General features: G+C 34.9%; 1 protein-coding gene across 1 annotated transcript in view; it reads right to left on the reverse strand.

The window, feature by feature from the left end:
• Bche (butyrylcholinesterase) overlaps positions 1–23,473 on the reverse strand; it is a 96,897-nt gene extending 73,424 nt beyond the window's left edge. The window contains exon 1 of the mRNA XM_047565303.1: positions 23,255–23,473. The gene's annotated coding sequence lies outside the window, so the exon portion shown is untranslated. The remainder of the gene's footprint in view (positions 1–23,254) is intronic.
• Positions 23,474–26,232: the final 2,759 nt, after the last annotated feature.

The following is a 26,232-nucleotide window of genomic DNA, read 5'->3' on the forward strand; positions in this document are numbered from 1 at the left end:
TGATATGTTATCATTGAGGTATAATTATTTTTCCTTTTGTTATTTATAGGACAATACTCTTAGACAATAAATATTATTTACAAACACCATTCTACACACTTTGTATTAATTCATTTGAAAATCATAATCACCTTTAAGAGTAAATATTTTTTATCCATAATTGTGACTGGAGAAATTTAGCCACAAAGAGTTTAAGTAACTATCTCTCAAATCATGAAGGTATTAACATTATTTTCTAATATTCATTAGATCAGTAATTATAACAGGCACTTTATATATGAATGTATCTTTTGCTTATCTTCTTCATTTATTATCCCAGAAGTATAATAAATGAATATGACTATAACAAGGAAGATTTTCAATCTTCTGAAATTCTTCCTCCACAGACTATTTAATGGGAATGTTTCCAATAGTTCTGACAGGGGAAAAGTTCTTAATCAGAATAAATCTCAACAAGTCTCTGGAGCCAAGGAACTAGACGCTCATTCCCAGATGTGTCAGGTGTTTGGAGATGGATTTCACAGCAGACATTCAAAGTGGGCCTAATTATACAATTAATAAACACTTTGAGAATAAGGTAGCAACTAATATGAAAATGCCTGTAGGTGGGGCATCAGTAAAGGATGGCAAGTTGCCTTTTTGGAGATAAAGGGAGAATGAGTGACAGGAAGTTGTGATGCTTTTTGTACAAGGATGCATGTAATTTACATGAAGTTCTTGAAAGAGCTTTAAAGACACCAAAAATTTAGAGAGAATCTAGAGTACTAGACTCTAAAAGCATAACCAAAATCAAGAAAACCCCATAGCTTCTAAGGAAATACGATACCAAGTTTTCAATGGAAGTGCGAAGTCAGGAGAAAGGGGAATTAGCACAGGGCTTGAGAAAGGAAAGAGGAACTCCTTTTAAACACACATGAAAGAGAGAGAGAGAGAAGCTACAAGTTGCTTTGTATATAATTTACTTTGTTGGTTTGAATTTACTCTGGCAAAACACTTGATTTAGTCTTGGAGTTCTACTTTCAGAAAAAAGTGTGTATTAGCAATTCAGCAAATCAGAGTGCTATTTAGAAATCTAGATTCCAATGCCACATCCCAGGAATTTGACTTTAGTGAATCTGGAGAGGGATCTTTTAAACTGGTCTCCTAATTGAGATTATTTGGAATAATTCCATACCACAAAGAGGCAAATCCTGGACCCTGACTCCAGAGGAAATTGTCCTATAAAATTCATTCTTTATCTTTCTTCTTTCCTTTGATTATGCATAATTAAGCAATTTGCCTTAATTTGGAGATGTGTCATGTATATGACGCATTCATGCAACCTATTGGTGTCTTCAAAATAATCCTATCAAGTATTTGTCTTCAATATGTTTTGTTGTCTGTATTAGCATCTTTAATGGATGTACCATAACAAATTATCTATTCTATTTTCATCGGAAAGATGGATTGAAAATTTTCCTGGAAAACAATATGAAAATGGACTTTACTAAATATTTTGAACATCTCTTATTTTCCATGGAATAATCAATTAAACCAGAATTGTTCAAAGTTGTTTTTACTATTATAACTAAGACCTGTGACCAACTACATTCAATAAACATTAGCAACTTATATGCATATTAGCTACCTAATAATTCATTATATGTTTTTAAATTTTTTACACTAAATTTTATAAAATATGACTATTTATGATGATATTTATTTATGAGGAATTCTTTTATTATTAAAGTCAACCATATTTTCATGTGTTTGTTGAGTTCCTGAAATTTAAGGTTTGATTTAGATATAATTTCAAATCAGTATAAACAACTCATATGTAATCTTTACCATATTACTACATGTTAATATTTTGATACACTATCAATATTATCTTCATACATATATATGAAAAATACATATGTAAAAAATATGTATACCTTTATATATATTATATACATTTATAGACATACACACATATACTGTTGTCCCTTGGTTAACAGGCAATTAGTTCCAGGTCCCCTGTGGACACCAAAATGTGCAGATTTTTAGTCTTTTATGTAAAATGGCAACATATTTACACATACCTTAGGTACAACCTCCTATATACTTTTAATCATCCTTAAATTACTTATGGTATATATGAATTACTTATGGTATATAAAATAATTGTTAAACTATTGTTAAAGGGATAATAATAAAGAAAATATCTAAATATTCAGTACAAATGCAGTTTTTTAAAATTGTGTTTTATCTGCAGTTGGCTGAATCAGCTGATAAAGAACCTGCAAATGGAATCTATCTCTATGTCTGTGTAGTGTGTGTGTGTGTGTTTGTGTGTGTATACACATGCATATTTTTTTTTCTGAAATATTTCAGTTATTTGCAGTACTGTGCTCTACCCCAAGATGCTCCAGAAAGATTTGTGGAATGTTCACTGGCAGTAAATGTAAGTAAATACAATCAGCATCTGGGAAATAGAATATAAAACTAATAGTCTTCTTTAAGGGACAATTCTAATTTTAAAAAGATGAAAAATTAATATATGTAGAAGGAACAATATATTAGAAACAAAGATTTCACAAACCTTGATGAAAATATTATCTCAGAGAAGAGCTAACCATTGGTGCTAAAGTCACTATGTGTATGACTCATGATGAATAAGATATGTGAAATTCCTGAGAAACCACACAGATTACATTTGGAATTTCATAACCTAAGTGCAGGTCAATTTTACTATAATGAATGGTGGAATCTATAGGATATTAGGCATAAAACATCATTTTGTCTACTATTTTTATTGGAATTTTATCATTTTTTAAGGTATGATTGTATTTTACATGAAACAAAGAAAATAATGAAAGAAACAAACCATATCACAATGAAGCAACCAGAGTAACTCAGAATGTAGAACTTTCTGGACTGGTCCTATCAGCAAAACAATGACAAAGATTGTGTACAAAGTACTGGGGAGTGATATAAGACAAATTATATGTTATATTGTGTGCATGTGCAAATATGTTACAAGTCCCACCATTATGAACAACTGCAAGGTACCAATAAAAATGTAGAAAGAGGGCTGGGGAGATAGCTCAGCTGGTAAAGTGCTTGCCTCGCAGCACAAAGCCCTAAGTTCGATACCCAGTACTGCCAAAAAAAAAAAAAAAAAAAAAAAAAAAAAAAAAAATTAGAAAGAGAAAAAATACACTGAACATGAAATTAAAAAAAAAAAAAATTGTGTGTAGGCTGATCAAAATGTCAGATGTAGTACATTGGCTCATAAAGAAAAATGCATTTGTTATCGGAAAGGATATTTGGGGGTCAATTCTGGAAATTGGAATAATTTCTCAATATTAGCTCTGAAAAGAATAACTGAGTTGAAAATTCTTGATTACTACAAGTATAATACAGAACATTATGAAAAATATTGCCCCATTTTTATATATGTAAACATGCACTTAGAAATATTGGAAATATATACATTCGATGTTAAAAGTGATTATTGCTGTATAGTGAGTGTATAAATAATCATTTCTAAATATTTGTTTATATTTCACAATTTTTATAATGCAAATATACTGATTACATAACCATTGTTTATGTAAATATATGTCTAAATAGAAAATCACATTTAAATAAATAACTAACATTTTTGTCCTGAACTTCATGCCCAGATGATTCAGTTTAAGATTTTCACTTGAAATTATGGAAAATAAATTAATTTTTACATGACCTTGTTTCAGAGACTTTAGAAAAGGCAAAGTTGCCCGATTCATGTAATTGAAATGATATAACTTCATGGCAAAACAGGTAAAGGACAGTTTATAAAGAAAAACAGGAAGAAAGAAAAGTTTTCATTTGAAGAAACTGGTGCAAAGAGATTTTTAAGGTGTGAGGTAAATAAAGTGTGAGGCAGATAAAAGTTAAAGAGAAGATGGTTTGGAGACATGTTGGGAAGACAGATGCATAAAACTGATTTCTAGGAATGAATTTGTGGTGAGGTGTAAACCCCTCCGGAGATTCCTCAAATTTGTTAGTAGAGACTAAGATTGCTTTTCATTGGTTCATGACAGATACACATGTGTGCATGTGTGAATACCTGTGAATTTATCTCTGAGTGTATATGTCCACATTCTGGAGAGACACTGGCTGGGAAACCATAGAGTTGACCCTAACATAGGGGAGACGGCAGAATTTTGCTTAAGTATAAAATGGAAGGGTTATGCTACTATATTTGTGAGGTGAGAAATTGTAATGTTTTGTGATCTTTCTCCACTTTTAATTTCAAAATTGTCCTAATTTACATAAAATATGTTTAAATAAAAAGTAATCTTCTCATTAAGTAAATTTGATTATCATAAGAACACATTCACACTAACTTTAGAGACAGGTTTTAAAGTTGGACAACCAGTGTTGCTTTCCACAGCAGGATATGAACCTTGAAAACCAGGGTTATGTGGCCCTATCTTCTTGGAGTTGTTCTTTTCCTCTGACAATCTTTCTCTCTTCTATATCTTATTTCCCTTTATCCTCGTGCAATATTTCCAGATATATGCTATTCTTTTGCTTCTCTAAAATTTATTTTAACACCTCAGAATGCCCAAATTTAAATCTTATTTTCTGGAGGAATAGGGTGTGAGACAGTCTAAAGTCACAATAAAAAAAAAAAAAAAAAAGTGAACTTCTTTGATCCACCTTTGTTTTGGAACTGGATTACTAAAGTAATGCCAAATAGTCTGACATTTAGCTGAGCTCTGTATTGCTAGTATATTACTGCAGTTACTAAATACAATTAGGCAATAATAATTAATCTTTCTCTGTTTTAGGACTATCCATGACTTAACACTGTTTTTCAGTCTGTTATCATTGGGTGATTGCATTCACAGGATGATTTTATGATTCAAAGCAGATTTACTTAGAGCATATTCCTAAATACATAGAAGCTTATTTTCCCAAATATGAGAAAATGACATGATATCTTGCTTCCTCCTAGTAAGAATTTTACCTTTGAGCTCTTCCTTAAACCCATCAGATGGCACTTTAGCACTTATCTGCATGGTTATTCTTCTAAAGTTTTATTTTTGCATCTGCTTAAATGATTAACAGACATTAAATAGAGATTAGAATTACAAGTCTCAAGAAACACAACTTGAAGGATTAACCTGTTTGTAGACCTTACAAAGTATTTTTTGTACAAATTTATATATAAATATTTATTTATTTTCATGTGTAAGTTGTTAAAACTAGGATTGTATCAACATTTATAAATCTATATCAGTGGCACAAATGGTCAATTTTTTAATCATCCTGTGTTAAAGGATGCCCCAATTGCTGATAAAATATTCTAGGTATGTCTGTGAGGGGGTTTCCAGAAAAGATTAGGATTTGAAATAGTAAGTTGGTTAAGGAAGATCTGGCTATACTAATAAGGGCTTGTCTTCCATTGCTTGAAAACCTGTCCAAATAGAACAAAAAGGCCAGGGGAAGAGCACATTCACTGTCTCTTCTTGAGCTAGGACTTTCATCCTCAGCCCTTGGGCATGAAAGCTCTCAATTCTTGACCCTGAGACTTACATCATCCTCCATCTGATTCTCAGGCCTTTGACCTTGGACTGGAAATCACACCATTGTTCATATCACCTGGATCTGAGCATTCAGACTCAGTGTGAATCACACCCCCATCTCTCCTTGCTCTTCAGTTTGCAGATGGCATACTGCAGGAGTTCTTTGCTTTCATACCCATATGAGCCAATTTCCATAATTAATTTATTCTTATGTATCTATATATACTCTACTCATTCTGTTTGTCTGAAGAACCCGAACACAAACCCTAAAGAGATAATATGAATTTCTTTCTTGCCAATTTTATTTCATATTGGGAAAAATAAGATGAAGTAATGCAAGGAAAAGCTTGATATAAATTATGATATTGTCATATTTTCTCAGTTAAATATGTATCACGGTTCATATGTCTGCTAGCTTCGTTTCTTATAAATACTCTTATATTGTCAGGAAATTGTTGTAACTTGCTTATTGAGGTAGATTTAGGGCTCAAAATCTAGTCTTTTGACTCATATCCACCCTGATATTCTTGCATTGATACATTAGGTTCCTTAAGTTTTTTTCTGCAGTGCTTTCTAAGAAAGGGAAGGTTGAATGTGTTCATTTCAAAACATTATTGTGGAGTCCTGATATTTTAGAAGAATATTTAGAAGAATATTTAGAAGAAGTATTTAGAAGAATATTTATCTTTGGTTCACATATCATCAGAAGCTAAAAGTGAGACTTTAAAGTACAGCTGGGAACTGAAATGAATATACTTTCAGTAGAAAATTGCCAGCATAAACTATACACACTGAAAAAGTAGCAAGTAGGTGTATTTGAACAATACGAGTAGAGTAATATACTACCATAAAACACAAGGCAAGCTTGTGCTACAATTGCATGAGAAATTTGAATTTGTATTTTTATTTGATGGTGGAATCTAAAGTCTAAGAAACATAAGAATTAGTTACTAACGCAATGAACTCCTGAAGACTCCCAAAAGAAGCAAATGAAAATCTTAACATTTCTCTGAGAGACAGTCACCTCACCAGAACACAAGGAATCATACATGAAGGTAAACACCAACAATAGAAACAAGGGTTGTTTCACATTTCAAAATTCACAATTCATATTTCAAAAGCACATTTGTTGCAAAAACAGTGTAATAGAGACTCGGCAAAATCCAGGAGATCAGGACTAGAATTCTAAGGAAGAGATTGAGATAATAGAAGATTCTGAAAGAATATAAAATAAATACTCCTAAAATTAATGGGAGAAAATTGTGAGGAAATACACCACTATAGAAACAGAAAAATCAAGATATGAATATTTAAAACTCAAGAAAGTCAGAATGGAAAATTATCAAGAATACAAGCAACAATAAATATTTGTGAGGATGTAGAGAGAAAAGGTACACTGATACATTCCTGGTGGGACTGCAAATTGGAGCAACCATTAAGGAAAGCAGTATGAAATTTCCTCAGAAAACTTGGAATAGAAACACTATTTAACCCAGCTATTCCACTCTTTGGTTTACACCCAAAGGACTTAAAATTAGCATACTACAGTGACACAGTCACATCAGTGTTTATTGCAGCTTAATTCACAATAACTAAACTGTGGGACCAGCCTAGGTGCCCTTCAACAGATGAATGGATAAAGAAACTGTGGTACATATACACAATGGAATATTACTCAGTCTTAAAGAAGAATGAAATTATAGCATTTGCCAGTAAATGAATAGAGCTGAAGAATATCATGCTAAGTAAAATAAGCCAACCCCAAAGGACCAAAGTTAAAAGTTTTCTCTGATATGCGGGTGCAAATTCACAATAAGGTGGGCGGCTAGTGAAGAACAGAGGTACTTGGATTAGACAGAGGAAAGTGAAAGGAGGGGATGGGGCATAAGGGTAGGAAGGACAGTAGAATTAATTGGACAATATTACCCTATGTGCATATATGATTAAATGACCAATGTAATTCGATATCATGTACAGCTACAAGAATGAGAAGTTATACTCCATTTATGTATGATGTGTCAAAATGCATTCTACTGTCATGTATAACTAATTAGAACAAAAAGAGAAAGTATCCATAAAAAGGAAAGTGGTATTAGTAAAATAAAACACTAAATGAAAAGGAAAACAGCAAATCAAATACCAAGAGACACTTAGTTAAAAGAAAGATGGAAATAAACATTAAAAATAGAAAATAAAAGATAGATGTAAACATATTAAGGAAGGGGAAGTTGTGGTATTTGAATATGATTAAACATATTGAAACTGTAGATTAAAATTATGCCATATATCACAGAGGAATCTCAGAAGGAAATAACTGAAGAGAAAAAGAATATTTCCAAGAGAATTTTCCAGAATCGATGAATAAAATTAATTTACTCTGAGTTTGAAGAAAAATGATTCTAAGTCCAGAATGAAAATACAAATGCATTTATGAACAATCAGAAAATAATAAGACTGACAGTGAGCTTCCTGAAGAAAAGGATAAACAATGCAACATACAAATTATTGAGAATGATAGTCTAGATTTTAGACTAGACTATGCCTACCTAAAGTTGTATTTAAGAAGGTGATCTTGGAATAACATTCGGTAAAATTCCCTCATTGTGTTTTCGGCCCAAATAACTTTATTTTTCAAGGTTATAAGCAATTTCTCAGAGATTGAAAATGAAAATTAGCCATTGTAAATACTGAGATGTGAAATATTTATATTGTTGGAGAACAATGTAGTCAGATCTGCTCGTAAAAAATAGTGACATCATTTCTTACTTGATTTATTTTTAGTTTATTCTAAGTTTAGTTTTAATTATTTCTGAAATTGTAAGTAACATTTATTACCTACTCCTCTCTCTTATTCTAGATATATTTTACAATTTGCACAACTTGCTAAAACACATTACACTACCAAACAAATTTGTATTTCTGAGAAACTCTAGAGAGAACAATTTGATATCAAAACATAGACAAGAATATACAAAACAGGAGATTATAGCCAAATTCAAACATCACAGAGAAAACACACACAATTTAAAGAATAGTTGTAGGATTTAAAAATTAAAATACATGAAGTTTCTAGGTACATTAATTATTTATTTCATTATTATCTTAATTTTATATGTTGGAGTATACAATTAAGTTGGTTCAGTGTAACATAGTCAATATGAAAGAGAAAGGATAAACCAATGATCTGGATTAAAGTCCACACAACTTCTTTGTGTAATTTTTAGTTTACATAGGTAAAATTGATATACAAAAAGTTGACACATTTATCCTTTTTTTTTTTTTTTTTCTGGTACTGGGGATTAAACTCAGGGATACTTGACCACTGAGTCACATTCCCAGCCCTATTTTGTATTTTATTTGGAGACAGCGTCTTACTGAGTTGCTTAGCACCTTGCTTTTGCTGAGGCTGGCTTTGAACTTGACATACTCCTTCCTCAGCCTCTGGAACCACTGGGATTACAGGTGTGAGCCACCATGCCCAGCTGACACATTTAACCTTAATGAGTTCGGATGTATGCTTACACCTGTGATGCTATCACCACAACCAAAGTACTAAATATATCCATCACCTCCCCCGAGTTTCCTAATGTTCTTTTAGGTGTTGTTCCTTTGTTTACAAATATCTAACAGGAGATTCACTCTTTGAACACATTGTTAAGTGCACAAGGCTGTATTAAGTATAGACAATATGTTGCACAGTAGATCTATGAAACTTTTCCTCTTGCATAAGTGAAGCTTAAGAAGTAGTTCAGAAATAATTGCCATGTACTCCTTCTCCAGCCCCAGCCAACCACCTTAAATTCTGTGTTTCTGTGAGTTTGACAATTGTATATAGCTCATATGCTATGATCTGAATGTGCCTCCAAAATTCAAATGTTGGAAACCGAATCACTAGTGCCAGAGCAGTGGGAGGTGTTCTGATCATGAGGGTTTTGCCCTCACAAATGCTGGAGCAATGCCTTTATAAAGGGGCTTAGGTGTCACTGGCTCTTTGCGGTGCCAAATCCATGGGTATTTGTCACCGCCTGCAGCAACAATTTGCGCGGGTCTTTAACGGTGGTGGACTGGAAACGAACTGCTTCTATCTTTCTTTTAGTGGGCTGCTTTCTTGCTTATTCACTTGTTCCCTGGGCTATTGAGGAAGAAAGGCTTTTCTTAGAGAGAGAGAGAGGTTTTGCTTATTGGAGAGAAAGAGAGACTTTGCTTAAGAGAGAGAGATTACACTTTCAGAGATCCATGTCTTCTTAGTTTTGCTGCTTCTGCTTAAAGGTGCGTCCTGCATCCTGTGAACTAAGGGTGCGTCTACCTAAGGTGCTTCTTAGTGATGCGTCCTGCGTATTGCGATCTGCCTATCTGTGATCTGCAACCTAAAGATGTGTTCTCAGTTCTCCGCTCTGCGATCTGCCTTCCACCGCTGCCCCTACTCACTGCTTCTATCTGCTTGCCGTTTCTTCTTCTTCCTTTCGGCTAATGGCTTCTCTGCTTTCTGCTAGTTGCTGCTCTTACTGCTGCTCCTTACTCTCGCGCAACCCCCCCCCCCCCCCCCCCCCCCCCCCCCCCCGCCACACACTGCCCGCCTATATTCCCTCCAGGAGGCTGAGCGCCACGCCAGTTGCGATCAGGCCAGGAGCCAGCTGCCCCATCACGGCAAGGGTCAAAATGAGCAGTCCCGAGCAGGGCGCCTGTCCACACGTTGTGTGCGAGGACTTAACTCAATACGGCCAGTGATAAATCACCTGAGTGCTATGCTAATTAACCTCCTCACTGCCAATGTGATCATGCGCCCGTTCTGACTGGCACAGCCCCCAACATTAGGAGTGAGGGTTTTTCCCGTCTAGTTCCTTCATGACTGATCTGTGAAGATGTAGCATTCTTCCCATCTAGAGCACACGATATTTAAGATGCTATCTTAGAAGCCCAGAGCACCACTCCTCAAGTGTCACTCTCTTGATATTGGACTTCTCAGCCTCCAGAATAGTGAAATATAAATTTCTGTTCTTTATAAAACAGTCTGTGTTTGTTTTAGTCAGCCTTTTCACAGGTATGACTAAGAGACTGACTAGAACAACTTTAGAGGAGGAAAAGTTTATTTGAGGGCTCATAATTTCTAAGGTCTCAGTCCTTAGTCAAATCCATGTGAGGCAGAACAGCATGAACATCATGGTGGAAGAGTGTGGCAGAGGGAAGTGGTTCACATGATGATAGAAAGCAGAGTAAGACTCTAGATATGGATATAGATATATAGGACATAATATCTTATGGTTTTGATCTATATTTTCTTGATAATCAGTGATTACCTTTCATATAACTGGTGACCAATTTTATGTCTTTCTTAAAAAAAATGTGAATTTGTGACATTAGCTGAGTTTTAATTTTTCCTCCAAAATGTCTCTTATTTAAGATGTAAAGTCAATTTCCTTTCTAAAATGCAACTATTGTTGTTATAATTAGAACTTCCTTCTTTCCAAAGAAGAGGCTTATATAATTTTAGTACCATAAAACTATATAAAACCCTTTATAGAGTAAACTATTTTGCATCTCACAGATTGTTGTTCAAAGAATTATTAAATATACACTCTGAAAATGAGATTTTGATTCCAAAAAAGTAGGAAGATACAAAAAACTCAAGTGAGGGAGTAAAGAAAATTATGGAGTGCAATACAACTTGCATATTAGAAGATAAATGACTATAAAACATCATAAACTAATATTAACAGACTAATTTTATGAGATTAAAACAATATAGTTTAACTTCTAGACAGAAATAAACTTGAAAGATTGATCAAGTTAAACTAATGGAAGATCTATTAATTATTCTGGAAAACAGCAAAGATATCAATTTACCAGTTTTAGAAAAATAAAAATAAAGAATTATAAATTATTAGAATACAAAATATACAGGCAGAAATTTTTTTTTAAAAGCAGAGAACATTCAATAAATCAAATTAAAAATTGGAAAGAACAAGCCAGGAGTAGTGGTGCATGCCTAATCCTAGTGGCTCTGGAGGCTGAGGCAGGAGGATCATGAGTTGAAAGCCAGCCTCAGCAATAGCAAGGCACTCAGCAACTCAGTGAGACCCTGTCTCTAAATAAAATACAAAATAGGGCTGGGGTGTGGCTCAGTGGTCGAGTACCCCTGAGTTCAATTCCCAGTAACCCCTCCCCAAAAGCTGGAAAGAACAAAAAGCAGAGAAATTTGTAGTAAAACAGACCCAAAATTTTTTGTCAAAAATAGATCCAACTGTAATTGAAACCTAAGATAAGAAAGGATCAAACTAGATCTATTTTAAAAACTGAATCAAATAACATTAAAGCTAAAGATCTATAAATTGAATTTTTATTTTATTCTATTTTACATTTATTTATTTATTTCGTAGTACTGGAGATTGAACCCAGTGGTACTCTACCACTGAGCTATTCCTCCAGTCCCCCCCTTTTTTTAATTATGAGAAAGGATCCCACTAAATTGCCTAGGTTGCACTTGAACATGATATTCTCATGCCTCTACTTCCCTACTATCTGGGATTAGAGGCCTGTGCCACTGTGCCTGGCTATAAACTGAATTTTTAAAAGAAAATATATTCTATTTACAAGATACATACCTAAATACATTAAAATTTTTTGGAAGTAGAATGGAAAACTTTAGACCATACAAATACTAATTAAGGTAAAGCTATGGAACAATAGATATAAAGGGGCAAAATTAAAACTATAGATAAAAATGATAATTATATAATGATAGAATCATTAATTTCATTGGAATATATAATAATTTAGAATCCACAGGTCCCATGAATAAAAGTTCAAAAAATAAAAAGCATACACTGGTACAAGATGGGATATTGGGCAAATATATTTACACATATATCTCAGAAATCATTTCATTAAGCAGATTGAAATACAGGAATCTTGAATATTAGAAATATTATAATAAGAAAGCTATCTAAACTGGATGTAATGGCGTATGCCTGTAATTCCAGGACCTCAGGTGGCTGCGGAAAGAAGAACACAAGTTCAAGGCCAGCCTCAGCAATTTAGCAAGACCCTTAAGCAACTTAGTGAGATACTGTCTCAAAATAAAATAATAATAATAATAATAATAAAGGTGTGGGACATGGCTAGGGGGTTAAGCACCTGTGGGTTTAATCCCCACTACCAAAAAAAAAAAAATAGCTAATCTAATAGAAATATATATATAGTCTGAGTCTCCAAAATAGAGAAATTCTGGGACTTCTTCCACATTTAGTTACTATTACATCACAAAAAAGATACATCAAAATACCAAATAATTTCTAGTACAGGCCAAGCTTTCTGATGGCAGTTCAATATAATTAAGAAATAGACCCCAAAATAATTACCTCATAGGATGGGAACTTAAAAACCACTGATAAACTATTCCGGGATCAAAAAAATGAGTCAAATAATAATACAAAATATTCAGTGTGTAACAATAGCACCACGGACTGAACTATGGCAACTGAATTGATATATTAAAAGGAAATTCAGGGAGGTAGCAAAAGATGAGGGCTGAATGAGCAACTTCTGTGATCATCTCTTAGTAGTCACGTCAAATTAAACATCTCTTCATGCACCACACTACTTTCACAAGAATTAAGGAAATCAACTGAGAGAACATAATGTCTGTCTTTAGTATTAAAAAAAAAAAAGTCCAAAGACATAATGAAGAAGGCAGGAAGAAAAGAGTTGCCCACTTGACTCGCCTACCAATTCCGAGCAACCCAGATCAGAGATACCATATTCTGCTTGGGGGAAGAAGAGAGAATAAAGTTTGGGGCTTGGATTTGAAACACACTTCCAGGGCCACCACAGTGAAATCCAAGAGTGGGCAAAGATCATGACCCCTACTGTCAAGACAATATTTACAGACTAAACTCATGGAATTTCTTTTGGTCAGGTGACTGACAGCCTCAACCACGTTTTAACCATAGACATTACAATGGGGAACAAAATTTTACCTTTTCTGGATCAGGGCAAAAAAGGTAGTATAGGACCTTACCTTGAGGCTCAGCAGCCCTGCCATGGTGAGATCAAGCACCCAGCACAAAATGAAGGCCAGGTCAAAACTCACAGACACAGCTTCTGGATCCATTCATCATCAGGCAGAAATGTGTGTACTGTTGGGACAGACTTACATTTGGATCTGTGTCATTTCAGCCTTAGAATAGGTCTGGGACACACCTACTGTGCTCCCATAACCATGATTGTCACTATGGTTGTGAGACTCAAGTTCAAACTAACTTAGCATCAGACTGGTGGCTAGGAGATTGCTTGTACCACTCTCCCACAACCTCAGGCAGTATAGCTATCATCAGACCAGTTCTCACAGATTCTCACAGAAGAGACATGTGCCATGGTGGGATGGAGTCTTGTTTTTACCTACATCACTAGCAGCTATGTTGTGGGCCTGAGTACACTACTGAGACTATGCAGTTCCTTGCAACTATGTGACTCAGTCACGACCCATTTTAGTATCAGCCAAGGTGGCCAAGAGACTTTCTTCACTAAAATAATTGAGAACTTAAGCAGCATAGTTCTTGTGCAAGAACTATATGCTGGGATAGGATAGGTTGTAAGCACATGGTTTTGTCCTGGAACTTAGTCCTGGGATGACGAAAACTAATATCAGATAGAGGCTGTGAGTCCCATACCCTGACCTGCATGTGGATGGAGCCTCTGAAACAGTTTCAGTGCCAGGGGAAGACTTGCAGCAATAATCTGTCAGACTTCTATTCCAATTAGCCTCTTATGTCATGACTCTATCTCAGCAATAGGCAGAACATAGCACCAGGGACCTTGGCCCTAAGGTTTGTGCCATTCTTGGTGGGTTTTTGGTTCAGGGTGTAACACAACTTGCAACATTACTGGATGTAGGTGTGATGTGGTAGCCTGAGGTTAATCCATCCAGGGTGACTCTGTTCAAAGATGGACAAAATCCTGCAGTATCTGCTCACAGGTTAGTAACTAACAACCAGGCATCTGGGTCTACCCTAGTTTAAGGGAGAGGTTTGTGAGAGCAGATTACTTTTTCTGGGTACTCATCCAGTTCTTCTACAATAACACACCAATAGTACTTGGAACAAACCTGAACTTGGATTACCATTTAGTACCAACTGGCAAGTCACAAATAGTGGAATCCTGACAAACTTGGGCTTAGGGGTCATCTAATGCTGAAATTGTGAAAATGACTAAGGGATAAAAGAAAATAAATAGCTTATTTAGAATTTTTAGAGATAGGCACACAAAAAAAAATCAGATTAGGATGACTGGAATAAGTAAAAGATCCTTCAATTTCCAAACAATGTATATGCCAACAAGCATCAAGAACTTTCAGGAAAACATGGCCTCATCTACCACATAAAACAAGGAGAGAAAAAAAAAATGGACAGGTAATAATTAGCATGGAAGAATTCTTAGAACGAAAATTAAACCAGTTTAAGAAAATTCAACAAGCTTGAAGAAAACAGAGATATATTTCATTATGCTGACAGAGAAGCATAGCAAAGTAGGATGATACTTTTCACATTATTGAAAGAAAAATCTAGCTACTGAAAACATACTTAGCAAAGCTTTCCTTTAGAAATGAAGAAAAAGCAGGATCCAAGATGGTGGACTAGAGGGTGACTGCATCTCCCGTGGCTCCAGAACTCAGGATTCAAGAAGGGAAGGTATTGAGAGACTCAGACCAACATAGAGCCACAGGGTGAGTCTCTCCCACCAGGTGAAGCTTGGCTGGAGCAGCAGGCCTGGACAGAGGGCAGCTTCTCAGAGCAGGGCAGAGCAGCGAGAGACTTCCCCAAGCAGCTCTGCTCCTTCCCACAGCAGGCGAGATACACAGCCTGCTTCTCGGAGCTGGACGCCCAGTGAGAGCTTTTCCGCACAGAGCCAACCCCAAGTCCTGAACCCAGCGGCGGGTCCTGGCCTACAGGCTGCTTCTGGGACCAAGGCAGGACAGCGAGAGGCTTTCCTCGAGCGGCTTTCCTCAAGCAACCCAGCTACCTCTGGCAGCAACAGGCCCTGTCTACAGCCACCTTCTCGGAGCAGGCCCGCCCAGTGAGAGGATTTCCATGCAGAACCAGCCCCCAGCCCTGGACCCAGTAGTGGGCTAGGGGCAGCTTTCTTCGGAAGCACTGCATTATCAAGTTCCTCCAAGACTTCAGGCTACAGAAGGCTGGGAGGTGATATACTGGAAATCTACAGGGACACTATAAGACAATAGAGGAAATCTGCAACATCTCAGAGTCCCACTGATATCTGAACAATATGAGAAAACAAGGGAAGAAAATGTCCCAAACAAACCTAGATACTATATCAATAAAACCCAATGACAACACAGCAGAAGAAATGTGAGAAAGGGAGTTCAGAATGTACATAATTAAAACAATCAGGGAAGCAAATGAAGAGATGAAAGAGCAAATACAGGCATTGAAGGATGAGATGAAAGAGCAAATGCAGACATGAAATGATTGCATCAGTCAACAGTTAAAGGAGCAAATACCGGAAGCAAAACATCATTTCAATAAAGAGTTAGAGATACTGAAAAAAAAAAAAAAAAACAAACAAACAGAAATCCTTGAAATGAAGGAAACAATAAACCAAGTTAAAAACTTAATAGAAAGCATAACCAATAGGATAGAACACCTGGAAGACAGAACCTAGGACACTGAAGACAAAATATTTAATCTTGAAAACAAAATTGACCAAACAGAGAAGATGGTAAGAAATCATGAACAGAATCTACAAGAATTGTGAGATATCATGAAAAGGCCAAATTTAAGAATTATTGGGATGGAGGAAGGCTTAGAGAAACAAACCAAAGGAATGAACAATCTATTCAATGAAATAATATCAGAAAATTTCCCAAATATGAAGAATGAAATGGAAAAACTAGGTCCAAGAGGCTTATAGGACTCCAAATATACAAAGTTACAGCAGACCCACACCAAGGCACATTATTATGAAAATACCTAACACACAAAATAAAGACAGAAATTAAAGACTGCGAGAGAAGAAAATCAAATTACATTCAGGGGGAAACCAATAAGAATATCAGCAGATTTTTCAATCCAGAAACTAAAAGCTAGAAGGGCCTGGAACAACATTTACCAAGCCCTAAAAGATAATGGATGCCAACCAAGAATCTTATACCCAACAAAACTTACTTTCAGATTTGATGACGAAATAAAATCCTTCCATGATAAACAAAAGCTAAAAGAATTTACAAAAAGAAAGCTGGCATTACAGAATATTCTCAGCAAAATATTCCATGAGGAAGAGATGAAAAACAACTATGCAAATCAGCAACGAGAGCAACTAGCCTAAAGGAATAGCCAAATAAAGGAGAAACCAAATCACGTCAAAAAACAAAAATGAGTCAAATGAATGGGAATACAAATCATATCACAATAGTAACCCTGAATTTTAATGGCCTTAATTCATTAATCAAAAGACATAGACTGGCAGATTGGATTAAAAAGAAAAATCCAACAATATGCTGCCTGCAAGAGACTCATCTCATAGAAAGAGACATCCATAGATAAAGGTGAAAGGATGGGGAAAAACATACCATGCACACGGACACAGCAAAAAAGCTAGAGTATCCAAACTCATTTCAGATAATGTGGACTTCAAGCCAAAACTAGTCAGAAGGGATAAAGAAGGACATTACATGCTGCTTAAAAGAAGCATAAATCCGCAAGACATAACAATCATAAATATCTATGCCCTGAACATTGGCTCATCCATGTATGTCAAACAAATCCTTCTCAATTCCAGAAATCAAATAGACCACAACACAATAATACTAGGCGATTTTAACACACCTCTCTCACCACCGGATAGATCTTCCAAACAAAAATTGAGTAAAGAAACCATAGATCTGAATAACACAATCAACAATTTAGACTTAACGGACATAAGTAGAATATACCATCCAACAAAGGGCGAATACACTTTCTTCTCAGCAGCACATGGATCCTTCTCTAAAATAGACAATAGTTTATGCCACAAAGCTACTGTTAGCAAATACAAGAAGATAGAGACACTACCTTGTATTCTATCAGATCATAATGGATTGAAATTAGAAATAAATGAAAGAATAAAAAACGGAAAATTCTCCAACACCTTGAGATTCAATAATAAACTATTATATGATGAATGGATAACAGAAGACATCAGGAGGGAAATAAAAAAATTCTTAGAAGTAAACAAGAACAAAGACACATCATATCAAAATCTGTGGGACACTATGAAAGCAGTACTTAGAGGAAGATTTATTTCATGGAGCACATTCGACAAAAAAAAAAAAAAGAAAAAATCAACAAATAAATGACTTAACACTACAGCTCAAAGCCCTAGAAAAAGAAGAGCAGACAAACACCAAAAGTAGTAGAGGACAGGAAATAGTTAAAATCAGAGCTGAAATCAAAGAAATTGAAACAAAAGAAACAATCAAAAAAATTAACAAAATAAAGAGTTGGTTCTTTGAAAAAATAAACAAAATTGATAAACCCTTAGCAACACTAACAAAGAGAAAGAAAGAGAAAACTGAAATTACTAAAATTCGGAATGGACAAGGAAATATCATTACAGACATGAGTGAAAAACAAAATATAATTAGAAGCTAGTTTGAAAATCTATACTCCAACAAAACAGAAAACCATGAAGACATCAAGATGTTTCTAGAGACATGAATTACATAATCTGAATCAGGAGAACATACACAACTTAAATAAATCAATTTCAAGCAATGAAATAGAAGAAGTCATCAAAAACCTACCAACAAAGAAAAGTCTGGGACCAGATGGGTTCTCAGCCGAGTTCTACAAAACCTTTAAAGAAGAGCTCATTCCAAAACTCCTCAAAGTATTCCATGAAATAGAAGAGGAGGGAACCCTCCCAAACTCATTCTATGAAGCCAATATCACCCTGATACCTAAACCAGACAGAGACACATCAAGGAAAGAAAATTTCAGACCAATATCTTTAATGAACATCGATGCAAAAATTCTCAACAAAATTTTAGCAAATCGCATACAAAAATATATTAAAAAATAGTGCACCACGATCAAGTGGGTTTTATCCCAGGGATGCAAGGTTGGTTCAACATCCGGAAATGAATAAATGTCATTCACCATATCAACAGACCTAAATTCAAGAATCACATGATTATTTCGAAGATACAGAAAAAGCATTTGAACAAATCAGCATCCCTTCATGCTCAAAACACTAGAAAAAATAGGAATAGTGGGAACATTCCTTAACATTGTAAACACCATCTATACTAAGCCCATGGACAATATCATTCTAAATGATGAAAAACTGAAAGCATTCCCCCTAAAAACTGGAACAAGGCAGGGATGCCCTCTTTCACCATTTCTATTCAACATCGTCCTTGAAACTCTAGCCAGAGCAATTAGACCAACCAAAGAAATTAAAGGGATACAAATAGAAAAAGAAGAACTCAAACTATCCCTGTTTACTGATGACATCATTATATATTTAGAGGAACCAGGAAATTCCACCAGAAAACTTTTAGAACTCATAAGTGAATTCAGTAAAGTAGCAGGTTAGAAGATCAATGCTCATAAATCCAATACATTTTTATACATAAGTGATGAATCTTCAGAAAGAGAAATTAGGAAAACTACCCCATTTACAATAGCATCGAAAAAAAAATACTTGGGAATGAATCTCACAAAAGAGGTGAAAGACTTCTACAATGAGAACTACAGAACACTAAAGAAAGAAATTAAAGAAAACCTTAGAAGATGGAAAGATCTCCCATGTTCTTGGATAGGCATAACTAATATTGTCAAAATGGCCATACTACCAGAAGTGCTATACAGATTCAATGCAATTCTAATCAAAATCCCAATGATGTACCTTACAGAAATAGAGAAAGCAATAAAAAAATTCATCTGGAAGAATAAGAAACCCAGAATAGCTAAAGCAATCCTTAGCTGGAAGAGTGAAGTAGGGGGTATCACAATACCAGATCTTCAACTATACTACAAAGCAATAGTAACAAAAACGGCATGGTGTTGGTACCAAAATAGACAGGTAGATCAATGGTACAGAATAGAGGACATGGACACAAACCCAAATAAATACAATTTTCTCATACTAGACAAATGAGCCAAAAATATGCAATGGAGAAAAGATAACCTCCTCAACAAATGGTGCTGGGGAAAACTGGAAATCCATATGCAACAGGATGAAATTAAACCCCTATCTCTCACCATGCACAAAAATCAACTCACTATGGATCAAGGACCTTGGAATCAGACCAGAGACCCTTCATCTTACAGAAGAAAAAGTAGGTCCAAATCTTCAACATGTCGGCTTAGGATCAGACTTCCTTAACAGGACTCCCATAGCACAAGAAATAAAAGCAAGAATCAACAACTGGGATAGATTCAAACTAAAAAGTTTTCTCTCAGCAAAGGAAACTATCAGCAATGTGAAGAGAGAGAACCTACAGAGTGGGAGAAAATCTTTGCCACTCATACTTCAGATAGAGCACTAATTTCCAGAATCTATAAAGAACTCAAAAAACTCTACACCAAGAATACAAATAATCCAAACCACAAATGGGCTAAGGAAATGAACAGACACTTCACAGAAGAAGATGTACAAGCAATCAACAGATACATGAAAAAATGTTCAACATCTCTAGTAATAAGAGAAATGCAAATCAAAACTACCCTAAGATTCCATCTCACCCCGATTAGAATGACAATTATCAAGAACACAAGCAACAATAGTTGTTGGCGAGGATGTGGGGAAAAAGGTACACTCATACATTGCTGGTGGGGTTGCAAACTAGTGCAACCACTCTGGAAAGCAATATGGAGATTCCTCAGAAAGCTTGGAATGGACCCACCATTTGACCCAGCTATCCCACTCCTTGGCCTATACCCAAAAGACTTAAAATCAGCCTACTGCAGAGATACAGCCATATCAATGTTCATAGCTGCTCAATTCACAATAGCCAGATTATGGAACCAACCTTCAATTGATGAATGGATAAAGAAACTGTGGTATATATATACCATGGAATATTACTCAGCCATAAAGAATGATAAAATTATGGCATTTACAGGCAAGTGGATGAAATTGGAGAATATCATGCTAAGTGAGATTAGCCAATCTCAAAAAACCAAAGGACGAATGATCTCACTGATAAGTGGATGATGACACATAATGGGGAGTGGGAGGGGGACAAGAATGGAGGAAGGAAGGACTATATAGAGGTAAAAGAGGGGTGGGAGGGGTGGGGGGAAGGGAAAAATAACAGAATGAATCAAACAACATTACCCTATGTAAATTTATGATCACACAAACAGTATGCCTTTACTCCACAAACAGAGAAACAACATGTATCCCATTTGTTTACATTAAAAAAAAAAGAAATGAAGAAAAGAATATATAAAGACACTCCCATGCAAACAAAAGCATACAGAATTTATCTCCATCTGAACTGTTATACAAGAAATGTTAAAGGACAGTCTTCGAACAGAATGAAAGAAACATTAATGAGTAAGAGGAAAACATAGGACGGTATAAAACTCATGGTAGGAGTAATTATACAAACTCAGGTTGTTCTAATTTTGTAAGCATAGTGAGCAAACATTTACACTTTTAGTATGAAGACTAAAAAATAACAATTAAATTATAGTAAACAATTTGTATGTCAAGTAATTTAGAAAGGTAAAAAATGAGATATCAAAAAATAAAAATATGAGGAAGAATGGAATAGAATCAAAGAACTTTTTTTTAATTAGGAAGCTTTTCCTCTTGTTTTTTGTTTCCTTTAAGACTAAGATTTTAAAGTCATTTTAATTTTCTATCATTTAAAAATGCCTTACTGTATTCAAATAACTAAAATGAACTAGAACATAAGAAATTGTATATATTAGAATCTAAATGAATTAAATAGAAATAAGTGGGAACAAATAGAGAATAAGAACATCAGAATGAAGTTCTTTGAAATATATCTATAATGTATCTGGGAATAAATATGTTGAAGTATGAAATTTGTGAAATAAAGGTATTTTTACTTTATTAAGGATATACATAGAAGATTTTTCTTACTGAAAGTAGAAAAGTGTAGCTTGTCCATATATGAATAACCTAATGCTGTAAAACTGACTGAAAAAATGCATTTGTTTAATACATAATACTATTTTAATAAATTTTAAGTACATACTAGTTTTGGTTTACTGATACATATTTTTTGGTTAAATAAATATAATATCTAGAGAATTGCTTTCTCTGGAGAGGGAAATAATATATATCTATATTTATTGAATTTGTTCTTGATTCCACCACAGCCCATTTAAAATTTTAAATTATAAACATATTTGTACACTTATTTATTTATTTTTTACTGTGTTTTTCTCTCAGGCAAAGACGTAAAAAATGAAAATGGGACCAAGTCTGTTTATTTGGCTTCTTGCATTCAGCACTAACAGTACATCTCTAGGATTCATAGACACATTTATGCTTTAGATATTCTACACAGATTTTCCCTATTCCATTCCAATTAAATCATACTGTATATTTTCTTCTATTGTCATGTATTTAAAAATCTGTATATAATTACTTTCTCCCCCTGGTGTTCTGAAGTTCAGAGCAAAATAGTTGGCATAAGTAACTTTCTAATTTTAATTTAGTCACCATTCCCTTTAGTATGTACACTCATCATACAAAATGCAAATTTGCTGTTGATTCCCTTTTCTGCTTTACTATCCTGTATTTTCTCTCGCATCTACCACACTATTTTGTTATATGGATCTTCAAAATGTATCTTAGGATACATTTTAACAAAGGAATCTGGGCTTCTGGGTTTTTTTTTACCAGTGAAATTTCAAATTAGTTTTCAAGTTTAAAAAATAATCTAATGATATAGCTATCCATTAGAATTGATCCTATTCAAGAGCAACAGAAAACCTAATATTAGCTTAAGTCAGTATGTGTTTTATTTTTTCTTACATAATAGAGAAGATGGAGGTATAAAACCATGGAAGATGTTTTTAGCATTCCATGTTGCTGCCCTAAACAAAATGAGAGTTTTGTTAGTAATGAAAAGGTCAAATTTATATAGAAAAGGATACTATTTTATTGATGCATATTAATTACACAGAATGATGAATTCATTGTGGCATATTCATGCATACATAAAAACATAATTTGATATATTTAACTACCCAATACCTTTCCTCTCCCCACTTCTCCTTCCCCAAACCCCTTTCTCTATCCTACTGTTCTCCCTTCTAGTTTTACGAAGTCCATTTTTTAATTTTCTTTTTAGCTTTCCTATATGAGAAAAACATGATATTTTTCCCTTCATATCTAAGTAATGTCTTCCCGTAGCATAGTCATTTCCAAAATTCCATCAATTAGTTTCATTAATTAAGAAAAAAATTTGCTTTTTTGCAACCAGAGATTTAAATAAGAAAATGGGATACTTCTCCATTTATTTATTAAGATGCTTTAGTAGGAGATAATGTAAGACAGTAATATATATTTAAAGTTGAATCTTGGATTCTGTGTTGTCTGGTAATATCTCACCTATTACTAATAGTTTATAAATATAAATAGCCACAAAAATATTTAGATTGCTTTTGTTAATCACATTCTTATTCCCAAAACACAAATTGTAGTGTCAATGATGATTAGATTTCTCTTCTCACCTGGATTTAAGTAAGAGCATCAATGAGAAGTAGTTCTGCTTCTGTTGTGACAACATGCAAACAGAAGGTAGTCCAAGCAGCAACCTTCAAGGCAGGGGTGAGCAGGTGCTTATTGAAGGCCAGTCACTCTTGTCCTGTGTCCCTCATGGGCAAGGGAAAGGGTTACTGTAGAAGGGATGGGCTGGCCGTGAAATAAAAGTCTAATGAAATTTGTCAAGAAAACTGACAGGAGACAAAATTATCTTTGAAGCAGGGGCATGACAATTGAGCCGAATATCAGGGTCTGGCTCTAACAAAGGAAGGAGCCTGTGCTTGGTTTATTTATAGTGGTACAGATCAAAAGGGGGAGGGTGGGAGCTTCTTCCGTGAAAAACAGGATAAGGGGTGGAGTCAAGCAAGCCATTTGGCTCTAAGGGGTCATTCCCACATCCAGGGCCTGCATTTGAACTTCCCACATGGACCAAAGCAGGGAAACCACATGACTCCAGCGGTTTCTAAGCCCAGATTTTCCTCTCTAATAGCTCAACCAAGCTTGGTCCCTATCCAGGACATGGCTGGCTTCCCACCAGTCACAGTAATGCTGAGGAAGAATGTCCATATCACAACAGCTCTTTGCTTTTGAAGCAAGAATATGATTAGTACTATTTCCATTTTTCCTTTTTGTCTGTATCACTCAAAAAAAAAATAGGCATTCTTAAGTGAAAATTATACTCTGTCCATGCTTATTTCAGGTAAAATATTGAATAGAGTGGGGCAAGTGGAGAAAAATGAGGAACACTCTTGAGTCAATACCTTACCACTTCCTAAGGGCCACCATCTCGTATCTGAGTTTACAGAATGGACTTCATTTTTGTTCACCTTTGTATTCACAGCACTTTGCAAATGCCTTGACAGAGAGTAGATACATAGTAGAAAAATTTGGTAGTTGCTTGAATATATTAATGAATGTGTACAATGTGTGGATCATTTTTCTTTGAACTACTTTAAATGTACAGTGTGCCTCTTTCTCTAAGTTTCATCCTTAGGAAGGGAACTCACACATTTTTAAAAGATGTTTCTCATCATCGGGACTTCTTTTGAAGCTATTCATCTGTTAAAGGGGGTTATCTACTATGGGGATATATCAGTACCTTTCTCCAAGGTGTTTTCTGAGCCAGTTTTATTCCAGCTGGAGACATACAGAGAAGCAATTTATTTGAAGGTTAGACATGTCCCTTTTGTCTAAGAGAAACAATAGAGGAAGTGTAATATCAAATTCAGGAAGGATATTTTGAACTAGTCTCATATATTCCCAAGATGTGTTGTACTGATGGTGGTAACCATGAGGTACAATGGTAGAGAGACAGTTCATGAAATGGATGGGTTTGCTTATGCATTATGCAATTATTTAATTGCAGCTGCAATCAACATCTTATCATTCTTGGTTTGAGGAAAGTTTGCATAAAATTCCACTGCAAATTATTTATGATATTTTCAAAGTTTAGCCTTCCTAATATTTGAGAACTGTTTTAATCAGAATTCAAGTTAATTGAATTTTACAATATTTAATGGGTCTCAGTTTTTAAATTACAGACTTAAAAATACATTTGTCTAGGATGCTCCTTGTGTATGCTTATTTATCTGTGTAATTATTAATAATATTGGCTTTTTCTCTAATAAATTTAGTGACAAATTTCATAGGCCCTAATTGGTGAAAAGGAGTCAATGAGAGAGAACGCTTCTAAGTGATGAAAAACACATATGAACTCAGTGTTCAGTAACATCTTTTTAATGTGAGGATGCAGCTGTTAGTGATCTGTTCATATTCTGTCCTAAAAATGAACAGTATTATTCCTCATAAGATCACTCTGTAAACAAGGCAAGGTCTTCAAAACCTCCTCAGTGTGGTTACTTTTCACGGTAGTTTCTTAAACGAGTTGCCAAGACATTTCATCACCTCTTACAATGAAGCAACTCATGGCACTGGCCTGGCATGGGAAGGATTTATTGACCATGAAGTCTGAACTGCTACATATTGATGAACATGAACTCTGCTTCTTGCCACTCAAACCTCACCTTACAGGGTTGCAGCTGTGTTCGGCAGCAGAATGCCAGATGGCACCAAGATATCAATTGATTACCACTCAGGAACAATGTCACCTGCCAGGACGGATGGCAGACAAATTGACAAAGACAATGTGAGGTTTGCAGGTCTGAATAAAGAAGCCCTTTCAATAGATTTATAGCTGCATTTTAAAATGTGAACCATTTAGAAACCTTCAGGATAAAGCCACAGATTTAATTATATAACCATGCACATTTTGCTGGAATCTTTTAACATCAGATTCCTTTACTTGCCTCCAAGGCTAGAAGGCTAATATAACGTATTCTATGTTGCATGCCATTGCAAATCCAAAGCTATCTAAACTCTGCTTTTAAAATGCATCCTTAGCTGCCTTTTTTGATGATCAGTTAACATTATAAACTTGGGCCAGAAAGAAAGCCAGTAGAAAACTGCCTGAAGAATACTGGAATTCATAAGCTGTCAGCATGAGTTATTTGTCCACAAAGAATGCCTTTTATGAGTAAGTCTTGTTTTTATAGAAGCATTATTATCACATTTGGCATCATTTTATGTAGCATATCTTGGATTGTTTGCACTCAAACTTTGGCTATATACTGTATCTGATGACTTGGAATGGATGCCAGTATTTGAAAAAGCCACATGCCATGTTACTCAGCTTAGCTTTGGTAAAGAAGTCCTGTAGGTTTTTTAAAAAAATATTCCTGTGAAACTTCTTGTTTGTTGTAGCTTATTTTCAAGTTTATTTGAAGAGATTCTAGTATGATACCAAAAACTCTATTTCAACAAAATAGAGCTTATTGTTTCTTTTATTCAGTACATGGATGGCCCATAATTATTGTCTCTGATAAAGGAGCATGCATTTACTTAAGTGCACATATAAAATTGTCTTGGACAAGAAATTGTTCTACTCACC

Source organism: Sciurus carolinensis, chromosome 9 (assembly GCF_902686445.1).
Source record: "Sciurus carolinensis chromosome 9, mSciCar1.2, whole genome shotgun sequence".
Lineage (NCBI taxonomy): Eukaryota > Metazoa > Chordata > Mammalia > Rodentia > Sciuridae > Sciurus > Sciurus carolinensis.